This window comes from Heterocephalus glaber, unplaced genomic scaffold (assembly GCF_053883595.1).
Source record: "Heterocephalus glaber isolate CG9 unplaced genomic scaffold, H.glaber_assembly_v1.0 deba00001760, whole genome shotgun sequence".
In the NCBI taxonomy this organism is placed as follows: domain Eukaryota; kingdom Metazoa; phylum Chordata; class Mammalia; order Rodentia; family Bathyergidae; genus Heterocephalus; species Heterocephalus glaber.
The window spans coordinates 5,478,354-5,485,865 of record NW_028258457.1 but is presented as its reverse complement, the minus strand read 5'-3'; positions in this window follow the sequence as shown (position 1 = coordinate 5,485,865).

The window sequence follows — 7,512 nt, the reverse complement described above, 5'->3', positions numbered from 1 at the left end:
ATTGGGGGCCGGGGATTTAGCTCAGTAGTTCTGCCGCCTGCCTTGCAAGCGGAAGGATCCAAGTTCGATCCCCGGTACCAAAAATAATAATAATAATAATAATTGTTAGGCCATAGAGAATATGGCAAGAAAAAAGTCTATCCAGAGGAAATTTTTATTATTTTGATGTCCAGGATTGAATCCAGATCCTCCCTCACACAGCACTGGGTCTGCCACTGACCTACACCCCCAGCCCCAGATGGAGTTTTTTTTTTTAAGTCGTGCTAGAGTTTGAACCCAGGGCCTTGAGCATGGTAGGCAAGCACTTTACCACTGAGCCACACTCCCCAGTCCTGGAGTTTTAAAAAAATACTTTTGTTTGATGGTCCCTACAGATATGGACAGCTAACTGTATATATTTTCTTTCTTTTTTCTTTTATGGTACTGGGTATTGAACCCAAGAGCTCATGAATGAGCTACTACTAAGCTAAACCTCAGCCCTTTTTATTTTATTTTGAGACAGGGTCTTACTAAGCTGCCTAGGTTGGCCTTGTACTTGCCATCTTCCTGCCTCAGCCTCTCAAGTATCTAGATTACATTCACTGGCCACTGTGCTGGGCCTTCTTTCTTACTAATACTGTACATAAAATCATGGTAATAACTTTATTTTTTTGGTACCGGGAATCAACTCGGGACCTTGTGCTTTCGAGACTGGTGACAGAACCACTGAGCTAAATCCCCAGCCCAACTTTTTTTTTTTTGAGACAAGGTCTTACTATGTAGTTCAGGCTGGCCTTGAACTCACTATGTAGCCCAGGCTGGTCTTGAACTCATGGGATCCTCCTGCCTCAGTCTCCCAAGTGCTAGGATTACAAGTGTGAACCATCAGGCCGGGCTGTTAGACTCACTGTAATAAAGGAAAAATAGAGGAGCTCAGATTTCAAAGAATGGTGAAAAGACTGAAAGCAGTCAAACATTCCATGCATGAAAACCCACAAGTTCAGAATGATGCCTGACAGCAGAAGGAAAGTGCTTCAGACCAATTGGAGGTAACTAGGGCATCCACCTCTTATCTCTCAAAGCAGGCTTTTCAAGGGAAAGAATTAAGCATTTGTTCAGCTTCTCCTACACTCAGACTGTCTGCAGGATCAAATAGCCCTAAGTGATAAGTGAAAGTTCCTGTACAGAAAAATTCCAGCTAAAAAACGTGGGATTTGTTTTGTTTTGAGATAGAGTCTCACTATGTAGTCCAGGCTGGCCTCGAACTCATGGTGATCCTCCTGCTTCAGCCTTCTCAGTGCTGGGATTACAGGTATGTGCCACTACACCCAGCTAAAAAAATGTGAGATTTATTTTTATTTTCTTTTATTACTACATTTTAGATATACATAATGATTACATTCATCATAGAGAATTTGTACCTGCACGTGATATATCTCGCTTCTTTTTTTTCCCATTCTCCTTCCCTCCCTTCAACCCCTCTTTCTTTCCTTATTTACAAAAGCTTTGTTTCTATTTTTCCTTCTATTCTCATTTTTCCCTTGTTCCTTCTTTCTCTTCCCATTCCCCCCTCCCTTGTTCCCTTTCTCATTTGAACAAAAGTATGGGATTTAGAAAACCTGCATTTGGGTCCAGAGTGTAGCTCAGTGACAGAGCCAATGCATGCCAATAATCCCAGTTACTCAGGAGGCTGAGGCACGAGGATCTCAAGTTTAAGGCCAGCCTGGGCAATTTATCAACATAGTGAGACCTTGTTTGAAAATAAATAAAGAACTTGGACGTGGTGGCAGAAGCCTGTAATTCCAGCACTTGGGAGGCTGAGGGAGGAGGATCACTGTAAGACTGAGGCCACCATGGGTACATAGTGAGTTTAGGGCCAGCCTGAACTACAAAATGAGACCCTGCCTCAGAAAACCTAAATAAATAAATAAATATTAAAAATAAATAAAGGCTGTGGATGTAGCCCGATGTGAAGGCCCTAGATTTAATCTCCAGTACTACAAAAAAAATGGAACTAAAATTTAAATGGAACATGGTGGCAGTGCCTGTAATCCCAGCACCTGGGAGACTGAGCCAGGAGGATTGCTGTAAATTGGAGGTCAGCCTGGGCTACATAGTGAGTTCAAGGTCAGCCTGAACTATATAGCAAGACCCCGTCTCCCTCCCACAAAAATTATTAAATTTAAATGTATGAGGTCCTAGGTTCATTCCCCTTTGGGAGGGATAGTATTTCCATGTATTTCCCAGGATGTTTTAGTGAGTTGAAAACCTGAATTACAAAGTCTTGAATGGAGGCAAGTCTCTCAGAGTCCCAACAGTTTCATGAGGTGTCAAGGATGTCTAATTGCCCCCCAACAGTTGTATTCTGCATTCTTTAGTTATCAAACTTCCCATTTTAAATGGAGCACATGGCCTCTTTCAATAAAGACTACATTTCCCAGCATCCTTTGCAGCCATGTGTGGTTACATGACTGAATTCTGGCCAATGGGAGAGGTTGTGAGTACATACCCGCCCTTCCTCGTTTCCTCTTTCCTTGTAACTCCTAGCTGGGAGTTGAACCTGATAAGCCTCTGTCTTGGCCCTTGAAGATGAGGTTGAAACGGGAAGGAGGGAGGAGCAAAAAGATGGAAGAAGCTTCGATCTTTGCAGCTTTGGGGGGCAGATGCTATATCAGCTGGGGATTGTTTCATTTTGTTTTAAGAGACAGGGTCTCAAGTCGGGTTTGATGGCACACACTTAACCCCTGTTGTCTGGGAGCTTGAGGCAAGAGGATCCCAAATTTGAGGAACTTAGCAAGTTAGTGAGACCGTATTTCCAAAAGGTAAACAAAATGCTGGGCGTGGTGGCCCCATGCCTGTGATCCCAGCACTCTGGAAGAGGATCCGCAAGTTGAAGCCCAGCCTGGGCTATGTAATGAGACCCTGTCTCAAAAAACAAAAACAAAAAATAAATAAACAAACAAGAAAAGACAATCTTACTATATTGGCCAGATTGGCCACAAACTCCTGGCCTTAAAGAATTCTGCCTCAGCCCCTAAAGTCCCTGGGACTTACAGACTCATGCCACCACACTTGGGACTTTTATCTGAGAGAATTATTATTCCAGGTATGTATTGCTTCTAAAGAAACATCTACAACCTAGGAAACATTGGCAACCCAGCAGTTCCACTTCTGGATATATGTATCCAAGAGAACTGAGAACATGGACCAAATACTTGTGCACTTGTATTCATTGCAACATCAGCCATGACAGCCAAAAGAGTGGAAACAACCCTTGTGCCCATCAGAAGACGAATGGATACACACTGCATGGCCCATCCACACACTGGAACTGCACTCAGCCATGAAGAAAGAAGTGCAGCTCAGCCAGGTGCGGTGGTGCACACCTGTCATCCCAGCATTCTGAGAGGCTGAGGCAGGAGGATCACAAATTCAAGCCCAACTTGGGCAACTTAGCAAGACTTAGTCTTTTTTTTGAGACAGGGTCGTACTTTGTAGTTCAGCCTGCCCTCAAACTCACTATGTATCCCAGGGTGGCTTTGAACTCTCAGTGATCCTCCTCAGCCTCTGGAGTGCTGGGGTTACAGGCCTGCACCACCATGCCTGGCTTGGAATTACAGTGGTACCTTGGTTCATGAACTAGATTCTCTCCACAATTCTGGTTGCAAACCAAACTGGACGGGTACTGAATCAAATTTCCCCATAAGATCAACATTGAACCCAACCATTAAATTTGATCTGCTTCTTGTACAACTCAGTTTGTAACTAGAATGGTGGAAAGAATCAAGTTCTTGAACTGAGGCACCACTTATACACTTTATTTTATTTTTTGGAACCGGGGATTGAACTTGACCTTGGGCTTGCAAGGCAGGTGGCAGAACCACGGAGCTAAATCCCCGGCCCACCACTTATACACTTTAAAGTGACCATGGTTCCTCTCTCTCTCTCTTTCTCTTCTTTCTTTCTTTTTGGCAGTATTAGGGGTTGAACCAAGGTCTTTGCACTGCACTACATCCCCAGCTCTTGTTTATTTTTCATTCTTTTTAAATTTTAGACAGAGTATGTCAATAAATTGCCTAGGGTCATGTTGAACTTGCAATCCTCCTGCCTCAGCTCCCGAGAGTACTGTGACTATAGGCGTGTGCTACCATGCTCCCTTTATTTGTGGGAATTTTATATCCATTTGTTTTAATGGCAGAGAGGAAAAGCCCAGGTATGAGGAGGTATTATCATTGGGGAAAGTAGGAAATGACACCCTGGTATCAACCTGCAGCGAGGCTCAGGAAGTTGAGAAGAGCTAAGAGAAGATAGGAGAGGTGCACTGGAGGTACAGCTCAGTGGTGAGCACCTGCCTAGCATGTGGAGGGACCTGGGCTCCATCCCCAGCTCAGGCAGGAAGGAAGAAAAAAAAGATAACCAGGGATGGTGGCACATGCCTGTAATCTCAGCACTAGGGAGGCTGAGGCAGAAGGGTTACTGCAAGTTCAAGGGCAGCCTGGACTCCACTGTGAGATGCTGTCTTAAAAAACAAACAGAAAGAGATAAAGAGAAAGAAAGGAAGAAAGAAGAAAAGAGAGAAAGGGAGCAAGCAAGAGGTAGGAAGCAACACTGGGAAGGCTGAGCCTGATGCGTGTGTGGACAGAGTTGGGGAAGGGACAAAGACCAAATTTTATTCTCCCTTGCCCCGCTCTAGCCACAGAAAAGTCTATAAGCCAAACACTTTCCTGTCTCCCCTAGGGCTGAACTTCCCATGGCTGCAGATCTGGGTGATCTGATGTACACTACAGTCACTGCTCTGATAATAGGAACCAACATCGCTGACATTGTCTCCCTCTCTCCACTTCCTACTTTGAATGTGGGCAAGATGCTTGGAGCTGCAGCAGCCAATTTGCAAGCAGGAGGAAAAGCCTGAGAGCCCCGCCTCAATGGCAGTTTCCGAATCTGTCAGCAAGTGCACCGAGACAGGTTGCCATCTGTAAGACCGGAGCTGTCCAATGTGAAAGCCAAGTACTTATGTGGCAGTCAGGTATTTCAATGGCTGTGACTGGTCCATTCTGAGAAATGCCATAGCATAAGCATAGAGTACACCAGGGGCCTGGATGCTTGGCATGACAAAAAGTAATGTGAAGGGGGCCGGGGATTTAGCTCAGTGGTTCCGCCGCCTCCCTCACAAGCACAGGGACCCCAGTTCGATCCCCAGTACCAAAAAAGAAAAGAAAAGAAAAGAAAAAAGTAATGTGAAGGATTTAAAAAATAATTTCCAGGGAGCTGGGGGAGGTAGACAGTGTGCCAAGCAGGCTTGAGGGCCTAGTTTCAATCTCCAGGACCAAAAAAATTACTTTGGCTGGGCATAATGTCTCACAGTTATAGTCCAAGCGACTTGGGAGGCTGAGGCAGGAGGATTGTTTGAGCACAGGAGTTTGAGATCGACCTAGGCAACATAGTGAGACCCTATCTAAAATTTTTTTTGGTAGTACTGGGGATTGAACCTAGGGTCTTTGCACTCAGTTATATCTCCAGGAGTTTTTATTTTTTAATTTTGAGAGAAGGTCTTGCTAAGGCACTAAATTGCCTTGGCTGAATTTGAACTGGAGATCGTCCTGCCTCAGCCTCCTGAGTGCTGGGATTATAGGCGTGTGCTACCACACCTGGCTGGTTAAGGGTTTTTTTTTTTCTTTTGGTAGCAGGGGTTAAGGATTTTGAGATGGACAATCATTCATCCTCAGTTACCCTGCTGGGCTCAGCATCCACACAGGGGTCCTTAAAGCTGGAAGAGGGAGGCAGAAGACCAGCCCAGCAGAGGCTAGGGGTGCAGTTCCCAGAAGCAGGGCCACAAGCCATGGCTGCAGTACTTCTGGAAGCCAAAAAGGCCAGGACGGGGTTCTCCCTGGAGCCTACAGGAGGGAGCCATGTGATCCCCACGCTGGGCTTGAGCATCTGACCTCCAGGACAGTGGTGTGCTGGTCATCTTGCCCCCACCAGGCACGGAACCCAGGGCCTCACTGGTGCAGGCAAGCGCTCACCGCTGACCACACTCGTGGCCCCTGACCTGGCTGCCTTTCATCTCTCATCCTCATTTTAAGAGTGGGTCACCGGTGGCATCATAGTCTGAGATCTCTCACTCCTGAGTTAACGAGTTCCTCCCTTGCTGTTGCATAGGGTGGCAGAAGACAAGATTCCTTGTGGGCACTGTGGTGCCTGCCTGCCCTGTCATCCCAGTACTTTGGGAGGCTGAGGCAGGAGGATGGCAAATTCCAACCCAGCCAGCACTACTTAGCACAATTTTGTCTCAAAATAAAAAATAAAAAGGGCTGGGGATGGAGCTCAGTGAGAAGGCCCTGTGTTCCATCTCCAATACCACCCCCCCAAAGTAATGATAAATTAAATAAAGGCTTGTGGGTCAAAAACAGAGCTTTTTTTTTTTTTTTTTTTTGAGGCAGGGTCTCTGTAATTCAAAGTGGCCTTGAACTCACTATGTAGCCCAGGCTGGCCTTGAACTTGCAATGATCCTGCCTCAGCCTCCTGAGTGCTGGGATCACAGGCCTTTGCCACCATGCCAGGATCAAGAAACCAAGCATTCTTTTTTTTTTTTTTTTGGTACCGGCGATGGAACTCGGGTCCTTGTGCTTTCCGGGCAAGCGGCAGAACCACTAAGCTAAATTCCCAGCCCAAAACCAAGCATTCTTGTGCTCTGGCCACAGGCAGTGGAATGAACAGTGGTTCATTGGTTGGCCACGTCCGCGGAGTCCCCTGTGCCCATGCAAAAGACCCCCGAAGGTGTTGCTCACACACTGGGTTCCCACTGTCCCTAAGAATCCTGAGCTGGGAGATCGGCCACCTTTTAAAATTGGTTCCTACTTTCCTCACTCCTTCCCCACAGCTTGTCCTTCCCACAGCAGCCAGTAGAGGACGGTATGAGCACTGAATCAGGTCCCTCCCTCCTTTGCCCTCAACCTTCCACTGCTCCCACCTCCCTCAGGCCAAAGCCCAAGTCCTCCCTGAAGCTCACAGGTCCCCTTCCTGCCTCCCCTCCTTCCTGTCTGCCCCTCGCTCCCTCTGCTGCCACTTGGGCTCCTCGATGCTCCTGTACCACTCTGGGCTCTGTCCTGCCCTGTGGCTTTTTTTTTTCTGGTACCAGGGATTGAACTTGAGACCTTGTGGTTGCAAGGCAGGCATGCCCCATGGCTTTTGCATGGCTGTGCCCTCTGCCTAGAATGCTATTCCTCCCAATACTTGTATGGCAGCTTCCCTGGCTTCCTTTAGCTCTCTGCTCAGATATCTCCGAGGTGTATAAAATATTTACTACCTTCTGCCCCAGATATTCCCATCCCCTGAGCCCCTGAGAAAGAGTCTTTTGACCAAAACATTAGAGGGGCTCTGCTGAGTCTCTGGCTGACTAGGTCAGCCTTATGCTTTCCTCTCCTTGCAGAGTCTAATTTGAGCAAGAATCCTGCTTAATCTCTTTAGCAAAAATCCCTACCCTTGCTGGGCTTGGCGGTGCATGCCTGTAAACCCAGCACTTGGGAGGCTGAG